The following is a 17,677-nucleotide window of genomic DNA, read 5'->3' as shown; positions in this document are numbered from 1 at the left end:
ATAGAAGCTTTCGAAATGTGGTGCTACAGGAGAATGCTGAAGATGAGGTGGGTAGATCACATAACTAATGAGGAGGTATTGAATAAGATTGGGGAGAAAAGAAGTTTGTGGCACAACTTGACTAGAAGAAGGGAACGGTTGGTAGGACATGTTTTGAGGCATCAAGGGATCACAAATTTAGCATTGGAGGGCAGTGTGGAGGGTAAAAATCGTAGAGGGAGACCAAGAGATGAATACACTAAGCAGATTCAGAAGGATGTAGGTTGCAGTAGGTACTGGGAGATGAAGAAGCTTGCACAGGATAGAGTAGCTTGGAGAGCTGCATCAAACCAGTCTCAGGACTGAAGACCACAACAACAACAACAACAACAATTTGGCCATCCAGATCGACCGACACGAATCCCATCGAACATTTATGGGACATAATCGAGACGTCACTTCGTGCACAAATTCCTGCACAGGCAACACTTTTGCAATTATTGACGTCTATAGAGAAAGCGTAGCTTAGTATTTCTACAGGGGAGTTCCAACGACTTGCTGAGTCCATACCACGTCAAATGGCTACACAAGGATAGTCAAAAGATGGTCCGACACGATACTGGGAGGTATCCCATGACATTTGTCTTCTCAGTGTAATGTTGCAGTTATTAAATTTGGCTTGAAGATTTAGTATAGTGACCAAGCCAAACTATGAAAAATATATGTCTAAACAATATAAAATGTAAAATACACTCATGCTCATAAATTAAGGATAATGCTGATATATGGTGAAACAACGCTCTGGTGGGCGTTTTGCAGGTTTAAATCACCTCGGGATGTGACCATGCGGTGCATTTGACCTGCGATCGTCCCACGGTGGCGCTGGCAACAGTCCACATACGCACAGTTGTGTCGGTGCATGTCAGAGTACGGTGCAGCGAGTAAGTATGCAGACGATTTCAGACGTGCTAATGGTGACTGTTTGTTGAAAATGGCTTAAAGAACACATATTGATGATGTTATGAGGGATAGAATACTAGGGCAACTGGAGACTGGTCATACACAGCAGGTCGCAGCACGGGCCCTCCGTGTGCCACCAAGTGTGATCTCAAGATTATGGCAACGATTCCAGCAGACAGGAAACGTGTCCAGGCGCTACTGTACGGGACGCTCACAGTGTACAACACCACAAGAAGACCGATATCCCACCATCAGTGCCCGCAGACGGCCCTTGAGTACTTGCTTGATACCTTACCGCAGCCACTGGAACAGTTATCTCCAGACTATCAGTCAACAGACGACTGAGCGGACATGGTTTATTCGCATGGAGACCTGCAAGGTGCATTCCACTGACCCTTGATCACAGGAGAGCCCGTAAAGCCTGGTGTGAAGCACATGGTCATTGGAACAGTAGTCCCAGGTTATGTTCATGGACGAGTCCAGGTATAGTCTGAACAGTGATTCTCGCCGGGTTTTTATCTGGCGTGAACCAGGAACCAGATACCAACCTCTTAACGTCCTTGAAAGGGATCTGTATGGAGGTCGTGGTTTGATGGTGTGGGGTGGGTTATGATTGGCACACGTATACCCCTGCATGTCTTTGACAGAGGAACTGTAACAGGTCAGGTGTATCGGGACGTCATTTTGCGCCAGTATGTCTGGCTTTTCAGGGGTGCAGTGAGTCCCACCTTCCTCCTGATGGATGATAACGCACAGCCCCACCGAGATGCCATCGTGGAGGAGTACCTTGAAACAGAAGATATCAGGCGAATGGAGTGGCCTGACTGTTCTCCAGACCTAAACCCCATCGAGAACGTGTGGGATGCTCTCGGTCGACGTATCGCTGCGCGTCTTCAAACCCCTACGACACTTCAGGAGCTCCTACAGGTGCTGGTGCAAGAATGGGAGGCTATACCCCAGCAGCTGCTCGACCACCTGATTCAGATTATGCCAACGCGTTGTGCGGCCTGTGTACGTGTGCATGGTGATCATATCCCACATTGATATCGGGGTACATGCGCAGGAAACAGTGGCGTTTTGTAGCAGACGTGTTTCATGACGGTTTTCTCAACTTATCACCAATACCGAGGACTTACAGATCTGTGTCGTGTGTGTTCCCTATGTGCCTACGCTATTAGCGCCAGTTTTGTGTAGTGCCTCGTTGAGTGGCACCACATTCTGCAATGATTGCTTAATTTATGAGCAGAAGTGTGGATCATTATTGAAAGATACAAAAACTTGCTTGTAAAAATATTTCTATTGGATAATTACTACGGAAATTTGGAACTGTCAAATTAAGACAATTAGCGATAGTTCTTTTTATTTTTCAGAAGATGTTTGCTTAAAAACTCATTTCTTTTTACCTTCATAGTTTTCGTCGAGAACACCCTTGTGTGTATGTGTGCTGCGCAAGGTTTATGTATGCTTATTAGTTGAGAGAGATATACGATTTATAGTGTTGTGAAATGAACCGCCGGCCTCCTATCAGACGCTGGTGTGGGGTTCACTAGGTTGTTAAGAGAACAAACGCCACCGGCTAGCGCTGTATATTACGTTATTGGCCGCATGATATTCGGCAGATAGCAATCAATGTGTGTTTGCGCAACCGGTATCTGATGTGAATGGCCCGTCGGTAGGCTAAGGACAAGGGGGTCTGCCTTGCGAGAGAAAGAGTCCAAGTTTATATTATGACTAGTAATAATTTCGAAGTGTCTGTGACCTGTGCATAGCTTTCGAAAAAGTTATGGCTGTTGAAATTTCAACTATTTGTACTAGAGCATGTCGTGAATACATGAAGAAGTCTAAGAAATTTGGTGCCTTAGTTTAATAGAAGTATCACGAGGTAGGAAAAGGCAAGCTGTTTCTTCTCACGTCTACAAATAGCCGGATGCAAATTCACAAAACTTTAGGAGGTTGAGTGTGGTACTCCACTTACCTAATAATTCATAGTAATTCTATAAAACATTCATTGAAAACATATCATAAATGCTTATAATGACATTCTTTGGTTGCACCATCTTACAGCGAGCTCTTAAACCCGGCATACCTCTTTAATTTACGACGACAGAAATAAGGTCAGCATAGGTTGTAATATCATCTGTTTTTTTCTACTCAACACAATCTTTTACATATGGGCTATAATACAGATGGCGCTGGCTGTCCATTATGACGTAAACCGAGATCAGCTTTATGGATCTGTTAACAGCAGCCTCAGTTGGACCAATGTTTGTACATGCCTCAGTTAAGTTAGAATATGTGTTGCTATATTTACGTTGAACCTACATAAATACCTGTACAGCTATAAGTATGTAAATATGGAAGGGGAATTATATACAGCTATGACATGTCTTTTGAAAAACATGCTGTTTCTATAACTGATTCTTGTATTATTTTTATTTATAGCTCTTATTATACCTGCACTGTTAGATGAAATGTACTCGTAAATCTGCCATAAAAAAGGAAGATGAATTAAGACCGATGCTGACCTTGTTTCTGTCCTGAACTACATCACGGTCGCGGGACACAATCGCTCCCAAGGAATCTAACATAATCTTTAATTTATGTTCTTTGTTAAGCAGTGTTAATTATATTTACTTAAACTAACATTTATAAGTGTGGTGTAATAATTGTCTCTACAGGTGATTATTTGGAGTAGGTATATCATATCCTGATCTTAACAACCTGTGCAGCTGGTTGAGTTATCCGGTCTTCTGTACTTTACTGGAAGGAAAAAAATACAATTTAAATGCAGATGATACGTGTTGGAAAGGAAGTGAGGGTGGGGTTTTATGACCTGCAGAAAATTGAGTTCATTGGAAATGGTATACGAGAGTATTACTAACTGACTAACCCTGTTCGTGGTTAACGGTTCACAGATTCAGTTGTAGATTGCCTATCTAAGGTCTTCAAGAGGCAACAAACATTTGATTTTCAATATTTCATATAATGTTTGACCGAATGTATAAATATAAGACACTATCAAAATCTACTCATTAAAAGGTACCATTTTATGTTAAAGATTCAACAGAGTAAGACAAGTATCACAGTTAGAAAGTCGAGGCAGTGTAGCTCTCTGCGCGAAAGTGACCGTGACTATATTCACCAATAATTGAGAATAAAAGCATTTAACGACTTCCAACAAACTTCAAACATAGTTTTAAACCTTTATGAAACTTTTTCTCGGTAACGCTCCTCACAAAATGATGAAAGGAAAAAGGGCATCGCATTCTACATTTTTACTGCTCCCGCAGTAGAACTTCAGCATCAGGTATGACGTTTGAATTTATTTCTTTTTTACTACTAACTCTATTCGCCACCTATTTTTCAGACGGTATCGACATATAGCACCGAATGTACCTGCAAAATCACATCATTATACGACACACAGTTCTGGAGATATAACGTCATAAACATTGAGATGCGTGAAAAACTAGCTTTCGCTTAAAATGGAGTGCAAATTACCCTGGTTATTTTCTTCCAGTGTTTCATAATGGGAGCACTTAGCGACTTTCAACAAACTTTAAATATAATTTCAATCCTTTACTAATCTCATTGTCGCTTAAGTGGTTAACGTCGAACATATAACACGTTAAATGGTTTGTAAAGTAATCAAGCTTTCCAACCAATGTCATTTATGGGAGTTAGATTCTTTAAAGAATCGGGGTTTACTGGTTAGACAGGAATTTGAAAAATAACCACCCCTCTGATCTGTTAGGTATTATGTGAAACAATTTAAAGTAGCAATCGAAAATTTAAATCAATCGTCCGGCGAGTATGTCTGATTGGATTCTCGAAAATAAAAAATGGATTCTGTTCATCAAATGTTACAAAGATGTGTTACTAAGTACTTGAGTATTCGGCTGAAAACGAGGAGGGACTGTGGTTCAAATGCAAACCCACTGAAGTAGCCTACGTACACTAAGTAAGTATGTGACACTGAAGTTACTAAAACGTTTGTCACGGCTTAAGGACGAATGCGGAAATCGAAAAACAGGATGTGTGTGTGTGTGTGTGTGAGTGTGTGTGTGTGTGTGTGTGTGTGTGTGTGTGTGTGTGTGTGTGTGTGTGCGAGAGAGAGAGAGAATTATATCCTTCCTTACAAACAAAAGCTAGGGGAATCGGAATAGCTACGAGAGAAGTCTTTGATAAATCTTACCTACAAAATTATCAAAGCATTTCTGGGTTTTCAGCTTCCATCTAATATCAGTTAAAGTATCAAAAACATCTATCTAATCCTCGATTTTCATACTAGCAACAGTAAAGAAGATGGAATGACTAAGGACCAAGATTCTGAATTGAGAGTTGCGAAACTGATGCCTAGTAGAAGCATGTGTGTTTCGCCATCCCTGCGTTTAGTTGTCGAAGGGGAACTAAAATGTCAGACGTAGTGAAAAGTGATTTCGGTTTTTGAAGCAATCGAAGACATCTTACAATGTATGGCGGAAGGTACATCTGCTGCCAATATCTTTGCCACTATCTGATCACCCCTTCCCCTTTCCATTCGCGAATGACTCGTGGGAAGACTGAGTATCGGTGAATCTCTGTGTTATCTCTAATTCCTCGTATTTTCTCGCTGCAGTCATTTCGAGAGACGTATATGAGAGGAAGTAATACATTTGTCCAACTCTTCCCGGAACCTATTCTCTGTAATCCACAACGTTTCTCTTGTAACGTTTGCTTCTGTAAATGGTTCAATACCTACGTAACGCTGTCTCGCCTAGTAAAAGGTATCGTGACGAAATGCGCCGCACCGTTCTTCGTTGGATGTTGTCTGTCTGTTCTATTAATCCAACACGGTAAAGGACAAAGACTGATGAGCGATGCTCAAGAATCAGTCGAACAATTGTAAGTCACTTCTTTCGTGAAAGTATTACAATTCCTTCAGCTGATAATAGCTTTACCTACCATTTGCTTTATGTGGTCATTCCACTTTAGTTCGCTCCGGTCAGTTGCTCCTACGTATTACCGGCAGTCACTGTTCCCAGTGTTTCATAACCAACAGCGTAATGGTACAAAAGTGGATTCCTTCGCCCATTTACGCGCAATATATTGATGTTATTTACGTTCATGAGAAACTGCCAGCCCCCACACCAACCATCGGTCCTCTGCAGGGGTTCCTGCAGTTCTCAACAGTCTTATAGCGTTGCTATCTTCCTACAGACAAACGCATCATCTGCGAACAGATTTCCGTCAGTAATGGTCTACCAAATTTCCTTGGAGTACACTACTGAAATTACCTTTATATTTGCCGAATTTGGTCCGTACCGAGCGACTTGTTGAGCTGTATCTGCAAGGAAGCCCTGAGTAGAATCACAAACCTGGTCCGGTGCTCGATAAGTGCGTATTTTTTCGCCAAACTACAAGTCGCGTCTAAATAAAATGTGCTCCTGAAATCCAATTTAGGTGCCAATGGATCTCATGGATGAACGGAGCGAGCGGAGTTTTGCAAGCTCTCTGTTTGCGATATCCACGTTGATTTTTACAAAGGATATTTCGTTCTCCAAAAATTTCATAATACGTGAGCATAAAACATGTTCTCTAATTCCTCAACAGACTGATATCAGCGATATAGACCTATAATCATGTGCATCTGTCGGAAAGCCCTTCTTCAAAGTGGGAATGACTCGCGTTTTTTTCCAGTAATCTTCGTTGATCCACAGAGCAACCATAAACTAATGCTAGAAGTGGAAGAAATTCTTTCACATACCGTACCTCTGTAGAATCTTACAAATGTCTCATTTGGTCCAGATACCTTTTCGCTCTTAACCAATTGCAGTTGATTCCCTATTCCGCGATCACTTTTCTCAGTATCTTCCATTTCGCCGTTCGTACGAGGATTGAAAGGAGTGACCGTATTACGCTCTTTCGCTGTTAAACGATTTCGGAAGGCCGAATTCAGCACTACGGCCCTCTCCCTGAAATTATAGCCCCTTAACGACTGAATAGATGGTTTCAGTCCACTTACTGACTTTACATAAGATCAAAACTTCTTAGTGTTGTTCTCTCTGTGGTCAATGAGCGTTGAATAGTTGATTTCAAAGAGCATACTGACTTCTTAGGATTCTTAATAAAATCGGTTGGCAAAATTTTACTTTCTGATTCACTGAACATTTCTCTCATTTCTCTTCTTACGGACATTTTCGCTTCGAACAGCTTTCTTTTCCACAGCTATGCTTTGACTTCGCTTAAATTCGTGATGAAGATCTACTTCCTTAGCAACTTTGTAATACGGTTAGTAAACCATAATGGGTCATTCTCAGCTGTTCAGACCTTGCTCCGAACATACGCGGATAAGACGTACTGAACGATGCGTTTGAATGCATTTGTGCTCCACATCTTCGTTCTCACAACTGAATATTTGATATTGACTACTTAGATAATCTGCAATCTGAATACTGTCGCAGGCAGATGTGACCGAGCGGTTCTAGGCGCTTCAGTCCGGAACCGCGCTGCTGCTACGGTCGCAGGATCGAATCCTGCCTCGGGCATGGATGTATGTGATGTCCTTAGGTTAGTTAGGTTTAAGTAGTTCTAAGTCTAGGGGACTGATGACCTCAGATGTTAAGTCCCATAGAGCGTCGAGCCATTTGATTTTTTTTTTTTTTTAAACTGTCACTCTAGCTAAGGAAAAACATTCCTTGTGACACCTTTCATCATTCATACCATCACAATCTTATGGTCATCGATGCCCTCCTCGGCGATATCAGTCTTTTGCTAGAGGGCCTAAGACGTTACCACCACGAGTCGGTTCCCTATCCGCTCGAAATAATTTCCGGACAAGATATTCAGAAGAACGTCACAAAACCGCTGTCGCTGGCACCAGTTTTGATCGTATGATTTTCTTATTCTATATCTGTCAAGATGAAGTCTCCCTTTCCTAGTAGCACAACCAGGAAGCTTACGCACGGAAGTCTGCAAGTTCTCTCTGAAGCGCGCTGCACCACGACTCCTGATGCAGGTCGTCTACAAGGGCATCTGATTGCCAAGTTTGATCTATCTTTGGTGCTTAACTTCACTCAGATTATTTAACATTCGGAATCTATAATAACTAAACTACATTTTATTGAATTCTGTATTGCAATACCTAGGCGGGTACCTTTGGCGTCTGACCTATTCTTGCGATACTCGTATATATTCCTACCTGAATTTAGGACTTCGTCACTATTCACTTCATCCAGTTTTCTGTTCCTAATACCATCTCGTCATTGTTACCTTCTATAAGAGATATTAAGTCTGGGACTCCATCACGGATGTCCCCACAGTTTAGAACTCCTGTTCTATTCAAGGAGGCCCTATATTTCTCCACTCTTTAACGGAGGTCGAGAAATTCGCATTGTATATCGTCGCAGAATCGTCTGAACCCTTGGTTTAGATTTTCCATTGTGCTCCAGACCAGAGGGTCGCGATCGACTCTTGATACAATGCTACTAACAGTGAGCTGACGTTGCACCCTGCGTGCGATACAAGCTGCTTTCACCTATACGACAAACCGCCGAAAGGAACAGAGGATGGCCTCAGAGCACAAGCGGCAGACGTCGTTCGTGCCGACATGAGCGACGATTTGCAGCCAGTTGGTTCCACTGCATTCAATAGCCGCCGGCAGGGGTTCCTCCACATATCATATGTGACCTCCAGTTAAATATACCAAGTGCACGATGTTCTTCTTTACCGACCTGCCTGTTATTCCCCTGAGGGGCTTCATTACCCGTCTAACATTGGAGTTCCCATTGATTAACATACCCGCCCTCCGCACTTTTCCTAAATTGGTAGGAATATCGCTACCAGCGTAGCAGGCAAGGCGCGCCATGCTGGGAAAATGTGGTATTTACAGTGGGTTACAGCACATATCTGTTGCTGAGGCATAAGGGGCAGCTGTGAAGCTAATTCCCACTTTCGCCCTCCTCGCAGAGGTATATGACCACTGTCTGCCACTCCCCCTCGAGTGTAGACAGGCGGGTCAGATACTGCGCATCGGAAGAGCAAAGATATCACAACTTTCAGCACTGGTGCCTTTATGTCTTTGCAGCTTAAAGCTCCAACCTGAAACCTGTCGAACGTGGCTTCCGACAGCAGTCAATTCTCGTCATGAGCGCACGCAACACGCCCAGTCACAAGGCTATCCACTTTGTACTGAGTAAGAACTGTACAAAATCACGAAAGATAAAAAGAATGTGTCTGTTAGGTTGTGTATAGGTTGCGTAACAGATGTGACCTCTCTTCTAGCAGGTGTTTGTCGAAGATCCATGGGGTAACGGAGGTTCACTTGGTTCTGGAAAGTGACACATGTATCCTATGTCTTAAGATAACACAGAGGGCAGAAGAGTCATAAATCTATTAAAAAGGAGTAAATCATTCTTACATCTGATGCGACCCCTTCGACAAATGAGTAGCTGATAAATAGGAGGCTGAAGACAGCAACAAGGTGGTCGATGGCCTGTTTATTGACTTTCAATAAACGTTTTACACACTTTCCCGATATATCTTATTAAACAAAATTTTTGCATTCTGAAAATCAGGGCGAAGGCACTTCTAACAGAAAGAGCAGAATATTTCGTTTAAATGAAGAAAAGTGATCAGAAATAAAAACGCAGTAGAGTGTATATACGTCAGCGAAAGGCAACAGGACGTTTACTATTTTCCGTACATATGCCGTAATACACACTATCGTTCTGAAACAGCTCCATTGCGTATAGAATGTGCCATTGATAGACACTGTGGAAAGCGGCAGAAATACTTTTTTCGTCTGTCTACGCAGCTTTCCATCATCAGTAAACGCTAGCGCTGGCCTCATACTGACTACTGTGGAATTATGTTACACTACTGGCCATTAAAATTGCTCCACCTGAAACGTCCCCTTTGAACAATTATACAAGACTGTGCTTAAACTGACACACAATATTTTTAGCGCAACGCAATCTGCCTTTCAATAATCCCTACAAAAGAATGGCCCTGACTAACATTAACCTATACCTTTCACAAATCACTTACCTCACAAAAATCTTCGTTACTCGAACTACTGCAGTACAGCGAGCGCCACTACTGCCAGCTAAATAAAAGATTCAAACTACGGAAGGCACTAACTACTGATAGGCATAGTTAGCAAATGAAAGATTTTAATAGAGAACAAACAATGTATTTACCTTAATAGTGTTGAAAACTCATAATGTACATAGCAGTTCATGACATCCAGTCTTACAAATTTCAAAACTCCGCCATCTCTCTCCCCACATCCACCACTGCTGGCGGCTCACCTCCAACTGCGCAACGCTACGCGCTGTTCACATACAGCTGCCGCTGCTGGCGCTTCTGTCTGTGATGCAGCGGAAAGGGTAACCGCAGCCATGGTCTCCGAGCTGATAGTCCATGCTGCTGCAAACGTCGTCGAACTGTTCGTGCAGATGGTTGTTGTCTTGCAAACGTCCCCACCTGCTGAATCAAGGATCGAGACGTGGGTGCACGATCCGTTACAACCATGTGGATAAGATGCCTGTCGTCTCGACTGCTAGTGATACGAGGCCGTTGGGATCCAGCACGGCGTTCCGTATTACCCTCCTGAACTCACCGATTCGATATTCTGCTAACAGCCATTGGATCTCGACCAACGCTAGCAGCAATGTCGCGATACGATAAACCGCAATCGCGATAGGCTACAATCCGACCTATATCAAAGTCGGAAACGTGATGGTACGCATTTCTCCTCCTTACACAAGGCATCACAACAACGTTTCACGAGGCAACGCTGGGCAACTGCTGTTTGTATATGAGAAGGTTGGAAGCTTTCGTCATGTCAGCATGTTGAAGGTGTTGCCAACCTTGTGTGAATGCTCTGAAAAGCTAATCATTTGCATATCACAGCATCTTCTTCCGGTCGGTTAAACTTCACGTCTGTAGCACGTCATCTTCGTGGTGTAGCAATTTTAATGGCCAGTAGTGTATTTAGTCTTTTATGCCACACACAACGGAATGATTACTTCTTCCGCTACATAAATGCTACAGGAGAGTAATCACTCACCTCCAGTTAGTACAGTATACTGATAGCATACTGACCTCGTCGGATAGCTCTGCTCTGCTGTTAGAATGGAGCTCTGCAACAGAACGCTGTCTTCTCATTGGCTTTTGACAATACAGTCCCAGTGCGAGATTTTGCGTCATTGCTCCTTGAGCGAAACTTCGATATATAAGACGTACAGAAAAAAAATGGTCTGCAACGTTCAGTATGATGCACGGGACAGCGAGCATCTCGTTTTTGAAGAGGCAACCTCTGTCGGAAAATGCATAATTTGGTGGTTCTACGGGCGTTGACTTTTGAATTCGAATTGTGTTTTGTTCACTAATTAAGTATCCAACACATTACGCATTAAAGTAGGATGGACGCTCGTAATGCGCCTGCGCAAAGGTATGTTGAGTGTCGCGACAAACTGTCCATTTTTCAAGAGGGAATCACTGTTCAGGAATTCCTGCTTTTGACACTGTGAGGCGTCAGTCTTTGAGAATAGTTTGCTAGAACCTAATCACTGCAGTGCACAAATAAGTAAATTAAAAATCGTTCAAAACTTTGAACTTCACCTTGACTACAGAGAGTACATCACAACATTGATACATACCTCGAAGTTAGTGCGGCTGTGCATTCCGTAATTCAGCCAGAAAATGGATTCACGAGAATCCTGTGATGTTAAACGAATAGCATACGAAATAGTCTTAATAGCACACCACAGCGTATAATCAAGAGATGTAATACACGGTGACCGTGAAACCGGTCCCCCTTTACATGACCTCCACTTGATGCCAGACATTTGCATCAAATTGTGCTAGAGTTGCGTCGTTTTGCATCCACATTATCCGACAAAACTGCTGTGCCAAACCATGCAACAAAGTAGGAAGAACCTTTATGAGAAAATTGAGGTACATCGGTCGTGTTAGCTTGCCTGGCTTATTTGGTATCGCCCCCTGATGTGATCAACCCATATCTTCACTTGGACCTGTAATCGCCGATCACTCACTTCTATGTAAATATGAGTGTTGTACAAGTGGATAGTGGGGGCGATACAAGGGGAAGGATTTATGGACGGAAGACTCCTGTTAAGCCGATATTTCATGGTAAAACGCGCGCCGTCAGTTACGACTATAATGGCACGGAATCATCGAGACTGGATGGTAACATGACACCTGATTTGATAAATCACGTTTCTTGCTGCTACAGCGATGGACATTTCCGGATGTGCTACCATCCAGGAAAACAGGTGCTCGAAATGTGTACCCCGTCGTGTGATGGTGGGGCAGTATTATGCTGTCGGTACACTGATCTAGCCTTCCATGTGGCCTGTCATAGCAATCGAAGTGGCGATTATAGCTGTCGACCACATGGTCATTGTTGTGGACCACCTGCATCTTTCTTGCTTGATGTCCTCTCCCACAGGGATGACATCTTCTGTAACAGGCGGCACTCCGATTTGGGTATATACGCACCGACATCCGGGCAAGGCATTAGTGTGGCATTCATGTCTTTCCAACGTGCGTGCAGTAAATGTGCGTGAACTATGCGACGTTATTGCTAAACGCGTCCAAGCAGGACCATAATGCTGTTATTCTTTTGTTGACTGCCGAAGGACGAACACAGGTAGACATCCATTGGAGAATGGAGAATGCGTATGGAGCAGCATGTCTGTCGAAAACCACCGTTGTGGAATGGTGCGCCAAGTCCGGTGCTGGTCGATCTGGAAGAAGCTACGCCAGCTCAAGTGGTTGGTTGGTTGATTTGGAGGAAGGGATCAAACAGTGAGGACATCGGTCCCATTGGATTAGAAAAGGAGGGGAAGGAAGTCGGCCGTGCCATTTCAAAGGGACCATCCCGGCATTTGTCTGAAACGATTTAGAGAAATCACGGTAAACCTACATCAGGATGACCGAACGCGGTTCGTCCTCCCCAATGTGAGACCAGGGAGCTAAACAATGCGCCACCTCGCTCGGTCAGTTCAAGTGGGAGACGCACGAGCACTCACCCTACAACCCTAATCTCTCCCCAGGGGATCATCACACCCTTGGTTCCTTAAAACAGGCGTTGAAGGGTCGACAATTCCTGTCGGACGAGGATGTGTAGAAGGCAGCTAGCAACTTCATCACGCAGCAGTGCACGGTGTTTTACCAAATGGGTATATTCGACTTCGTGCATTGATCGCTCTCTTCGCCTCAGCGGTGAATAAAAGAATATATGTAGATAAAAGAAGAGTGTCCGTTTGTTCCTTTGTTAGCTTGTAATTCACACAAATCTACAGTTTCATTCTGGTGTTTACGAAATTTTGCACATTTACCTTCAAGACAAGAGGAAGATCAATGTCTACATAAGATCTGATCATGTGACTTGAAACATATATGTGTGTAGTATACAAAGGGGAAAGGTTGTTACCAAAAATCTCTAAAAGCTTTTGGCCAATTTACTTCACATTTCTACTCGGTCCTCTAATGAACATTTGGGTGCACATAGGCTACAAATTTTTTGATATACACAATGTATAAACATAAAAATTTATTGCAGAAAATTAAGTATATTGTAATGATAAAAGTATGTATTTTACACTTGGATTTTAGGTAGATGATGCGTGCAGATATATCAATTTAATATGTAATTTAAAAAGCAATCAAAGAGTAACCTATGATGTCACTGTTATTACTAAACTTTCTGGTTTGAAATAGGTGTATGTTTGCAAAAATCAAGACTGGAAGCCTAGAACCTGATGCCGCAGGTATTCATTCGTCGCATTCTGTTGACACCCAGTGATTAAGATCTGCACTTCGATTTAAAGCTATTACTGTTTCCCACGTGGCTTGCACTCGCTATGAGTATCAATAAGGTACAGGGCTAGTCAGTTTGTATGGCAGATATTAAATACACAGGGGAACTTTGCCCACTGCAGCTGGTAGCAAGATAAATGTCAGTGTCAAAAGTTCAAAAATGTTCTACAAAAGTTTTAGGAGTATGATAGTGTACTCGGGATGATGTCTTGGGCACCAAATTCGCCTGATATGAATACGATGAATACGAAGAAACACATGTGAAACATACACTGAAACGCCAGAGAAACGGGTATGGGCATGCATATTCAAATACAGAGATATGTATAAGACAACAAGTGTCTGGCACAGTTGATAGATGGGTTATTGCTGTTACAATGCTATAAAGATTTAAGTGAGTTTGAACGCGGTGTCATAGAGGGCGCAGGAGTGACGGGACACAGCATCTCCGAGGTTGCGATGAAGTGGGGGTTTTCGCATACGACCATTTCATGAGTGGACAGTGAATATCAGGAATCCGGTAAAATATCAAATTTCCGACATCGCTGCTACCGGGAAAAGATCCTGCAAGAACGGAACCAACGACGACTGAAGAATCCGGTAAAATATCAAATTTCCGACATCGCTGCTACCGGGAAAAGATCCTGCAAGAACGGAACCAACGACGACTGAAGAGAATCGTTCAACGTGACAGAAGTGCAACCCTTACGCAAATTGCTGCAGATTTCAATGCTGGGCCATCAACAAGTGTCAGCTTAAGAACCATGCAACGAAACATCATCGATATGGCCTTTGGGAGCCGAAGACCCACTCGTATACTCTTGATGACTGCACGACACAAAGCTTTACGCCACGCCTGGGTCCGTCAACACTGACATTGGACTGTTGATGACTGGTCGGACGAGTCTTTTTCAAATTGTATCGAGCGGAAGGACATGTGCGGATATGGAAACAACATCATGAATCCATGGACCGTGGATGTCAGCAGGGAACTGTTAAGCTGGTTCAAAAATGTTCAGATGTGTGTGAAATCTTATGCGACTTAACTGCTGAGGTCATCAGTCCCTAAGCTTACACACTACTTAACCTAATGTATGCTATGGACAAACACACACACCCATGCCCGACCAGCCGCACAGTCCATGACTGGAGCGCCCTAGACCGCTCGGCTAATACGGCGCGGCATTAAGCTGGTGGAGGCTCTGTAATGGTGTGGGGCGTGTGTAGTTGGAGTGATATAGAACATAGGACCCCTAATACGTCTAGATACGACGCCGACAGGTGACATGTACTGAAGCGTCCTGTCTGGTCACCTACATCCATTCATGTTCATTGTGTATTCCGACGGACTCGGGCAATTCGAGCAGGACAATGCGACACACCACACGTGCAGAGTTGCTACAGAGTGGCTCCAGGAACACTCTTCTGGTTTAAACACATCTGCAGGCCACTAGATTCCCTAGACGTGAACATTATTGAGCATACCTAGGATGCCTTGCAAAGTGCTGCTCAGAAGAGACCTCCACCCCCTCGTATTCTTACAGATTTATGGATAGCCCTGCAGGATTCATAGTGTCAGGTCCTTGCAGCAACACTTTCGAGCAGGACAATGCGACACACCACACGCCCAGAGTTGCTACAGAGTGGCTCCAGGAACACTCTTCTGGTTTAAACACATCTGCAGGCCACTAGATTCCCTAGACGTGAACATTATTGAGCATACCTAGGATGCCCTGCAAAGTGCTGCTCAGAAGAGACCTCCACCCCCTCGTATTCTTACAGATTTATGGGTAGCCCTGCAGGATTCATAGTGTCAGGTCCTTGCAGCAACACTTTCGAGTCCATGGCACGTCGTGTTACGGCATTTCTGCGTGCTCACGGGGATGCTACACGGTATTAAGCAGATGTGCCAGATTCTTCAGTGTAGGAGGCTAGCCCTGTGCCCACAAATCATTGGCTCGTAACTTACAGGAATTGTGTGACCTGTACCATGTAGCTCCAAAAACGTGCCATGGGCTTTCCGAATCCGTGCCGCGCGGATCGCTGATGTGTTGCATCCCGAAGGTGGACCAAATGGTTCAAATGGCTCTGAGCACTATGGGACTTAACTTCTGACGTCATCAGTCCCCTAGAACTTAGAACTACTTAAACCTAACTAACCTAAGGACATCACACACATCCATGCCTGAGGCAGGATTCGAACCTGCGACCGTAGGGGTCACGCGGTTCCAGACTGTAGCGCCTAGAACCGCTCGGTCACTCCTGCCGGCGAAGGTGGACCAACGCGCTGTTAAGCAGATGGTAGTGTTGTGGCTCATCGGTGTACGTCTCTCGTGTGCTCGGAAGCAGAGCAGTGCGTCTGTACGTGGAGGGCGGTCGCCCGGAAGGGAAGTCGCGGTTCCTCGGCGGAGACGGCGACAAGTGCGGCGGCGGCGGCGGCGGCGGCCGCTGCTGCCGCGGCGGCACACTTTCCCCCTCCGCGGCCCACGCGGCGGCGGCGGCGGCGGCCGGCCGAGCAGGCGGTCGGCCCGGCGGCGCGCTGGCGCAGTCCCGTGCGAGATGCGGCCGCCGCTCCTGCTCGCGCTGCTCGTGCTGTTGGCGCCGCCGCGGCTCGCGCCCCCCGGCTCGGCCGCCGCCAAGGCGCCGCCGCCGCCGCCCCAGGCGTCGCGCCTGCCCCGGACGAGCGCTGTCAGCGCCTCCCTGCGCGCCGCCGCCGCTGCAGCCGCCCCCGCGGCCGCCGCCTCCACCGCCGCCCCCGCGCCGCCCGCCTCCCGAAACCAGACCGGCAGGCCCGGAGGAGCCAGCCTCAGAGCCAGGTAGGGCCGCCTTCTCTTAGGTCAGAGGCCGACGCAGGTGCGCCACGCGGTCGGCCCGGCCTGTTACGACGCGTTCCCCGCCGTGCGTTAGTCTCGACATATGTACTCGGCGAGTCATCGTAAGTTAGTTGTCGGGGGCTACACAGTGAACGAGAATCACTTCCCCACTTCGCCAATGGCACAGAGGAGAATCTCGTTGGTACCCTACACACAGGTTGAATCGCGTAAGACGTAGTACCCTTTTATTTACCTAAGTGTTCAAGGTATAAAAAGTGATTTTCGGCACATGAAAATGAACAGAGGCATCTAATTTGATTGAAAACTTAATAAGCCCTTTCATCAACCGAGATATTGCAGATAGCATTCTTCTTTTAATGGCATTCCAGAGCTCTTGAAAAGACGAATTCAGTGACAGTGCTTGAAAGATAAAGTGGCAGGCTTCGAGTATTGCCTTGTACACACCATCAAGTCGGGCTCTTACGCCAGGCTTTGTAGTCGTATATAGGAAGAATATAGTCTTGCGATAATAAGATAAAAAGTATTTATGATCTTGTTCATAGCTGTTATTTTTTCACCGACTAAGGTATTTAAAAGCAGTCATCAGCTGCACTATTGCATTTTTTTTGGGGGGGGGGGGGGGGGGTGGGGGGGGGGGTGGAGGGCTTTACCAGTTACGACAGATTAATCTGCTATCTTCACAAGTTCAATAGTGGCTCACAATCTTTGACAAGCCGAAGTCAAATTATGTTCGGATGGTTAAGACATCCTAATTTGACGTCTGCTTATCCATATTATAAACCAGTATTGAATTTCCAGAGCTGACAGATTAATCTGTCGAAACCGGTTAAGTCCAACAAAAGATTCCAACTTTGCAACTGATGAATGATTTGACTTTGAGGGAAAAAAAAATCCTTGTAGTTTTACTTTATAACGAACTGGCTAGTTACAGGTACAGCTAAAACTGTTGCAAGAGGGAGTGTGTAAAAACTCCTAGCTTATCAGTAAGAGCTTTGTAAACTGTACGTCCTCATGTTCAAACGAATAGCTTTTGTGGAAACATGTAAACAGACCATAGGCTTGACGGTGACACAGCC

At 44.7% G+C, this 17,677-nt stretch overlaps 1 protein-coding gene across 1 annotated transcript in view; it reads left to right on the top strand.

Moving 5' to 3' along the window:
* Nucleotides 1-16,479: 16,479 nt before the first annotated feature.
* Nucleotides 16,480-17,677, top strand: part of LOC124612629 — a 607,586-nt gene continuing 606,388 nt past the window's right edge. Inside the window, exon 1 of the mRNA XM_047140925.1 lies at nt 16,480-16,583. The gene's annotated coding sequence lies outside the window, so the exon portion shown is untranslated. The remainder of the gene's footprint in view (nt 16,584-17,677) is intronic.

This window comes from Schistocerca americana, chromosome 4, assembly GCF_021461395.2.
Source record: "Schistocerca americana isolate TAMUIC-IGC-003095 chromosome 4, iqSchAmer2.1, whole genome shotgun sequence".
Lineage (NCBI taxonomy): Eukaryota > Metazoa > Arthropoda > Insecta > Orthoptera > Acrididae > Schistocerca > Schistocerca americana.
This window is presented reverse-complemented; position numbering and strand designations above follow the sequence as displayed.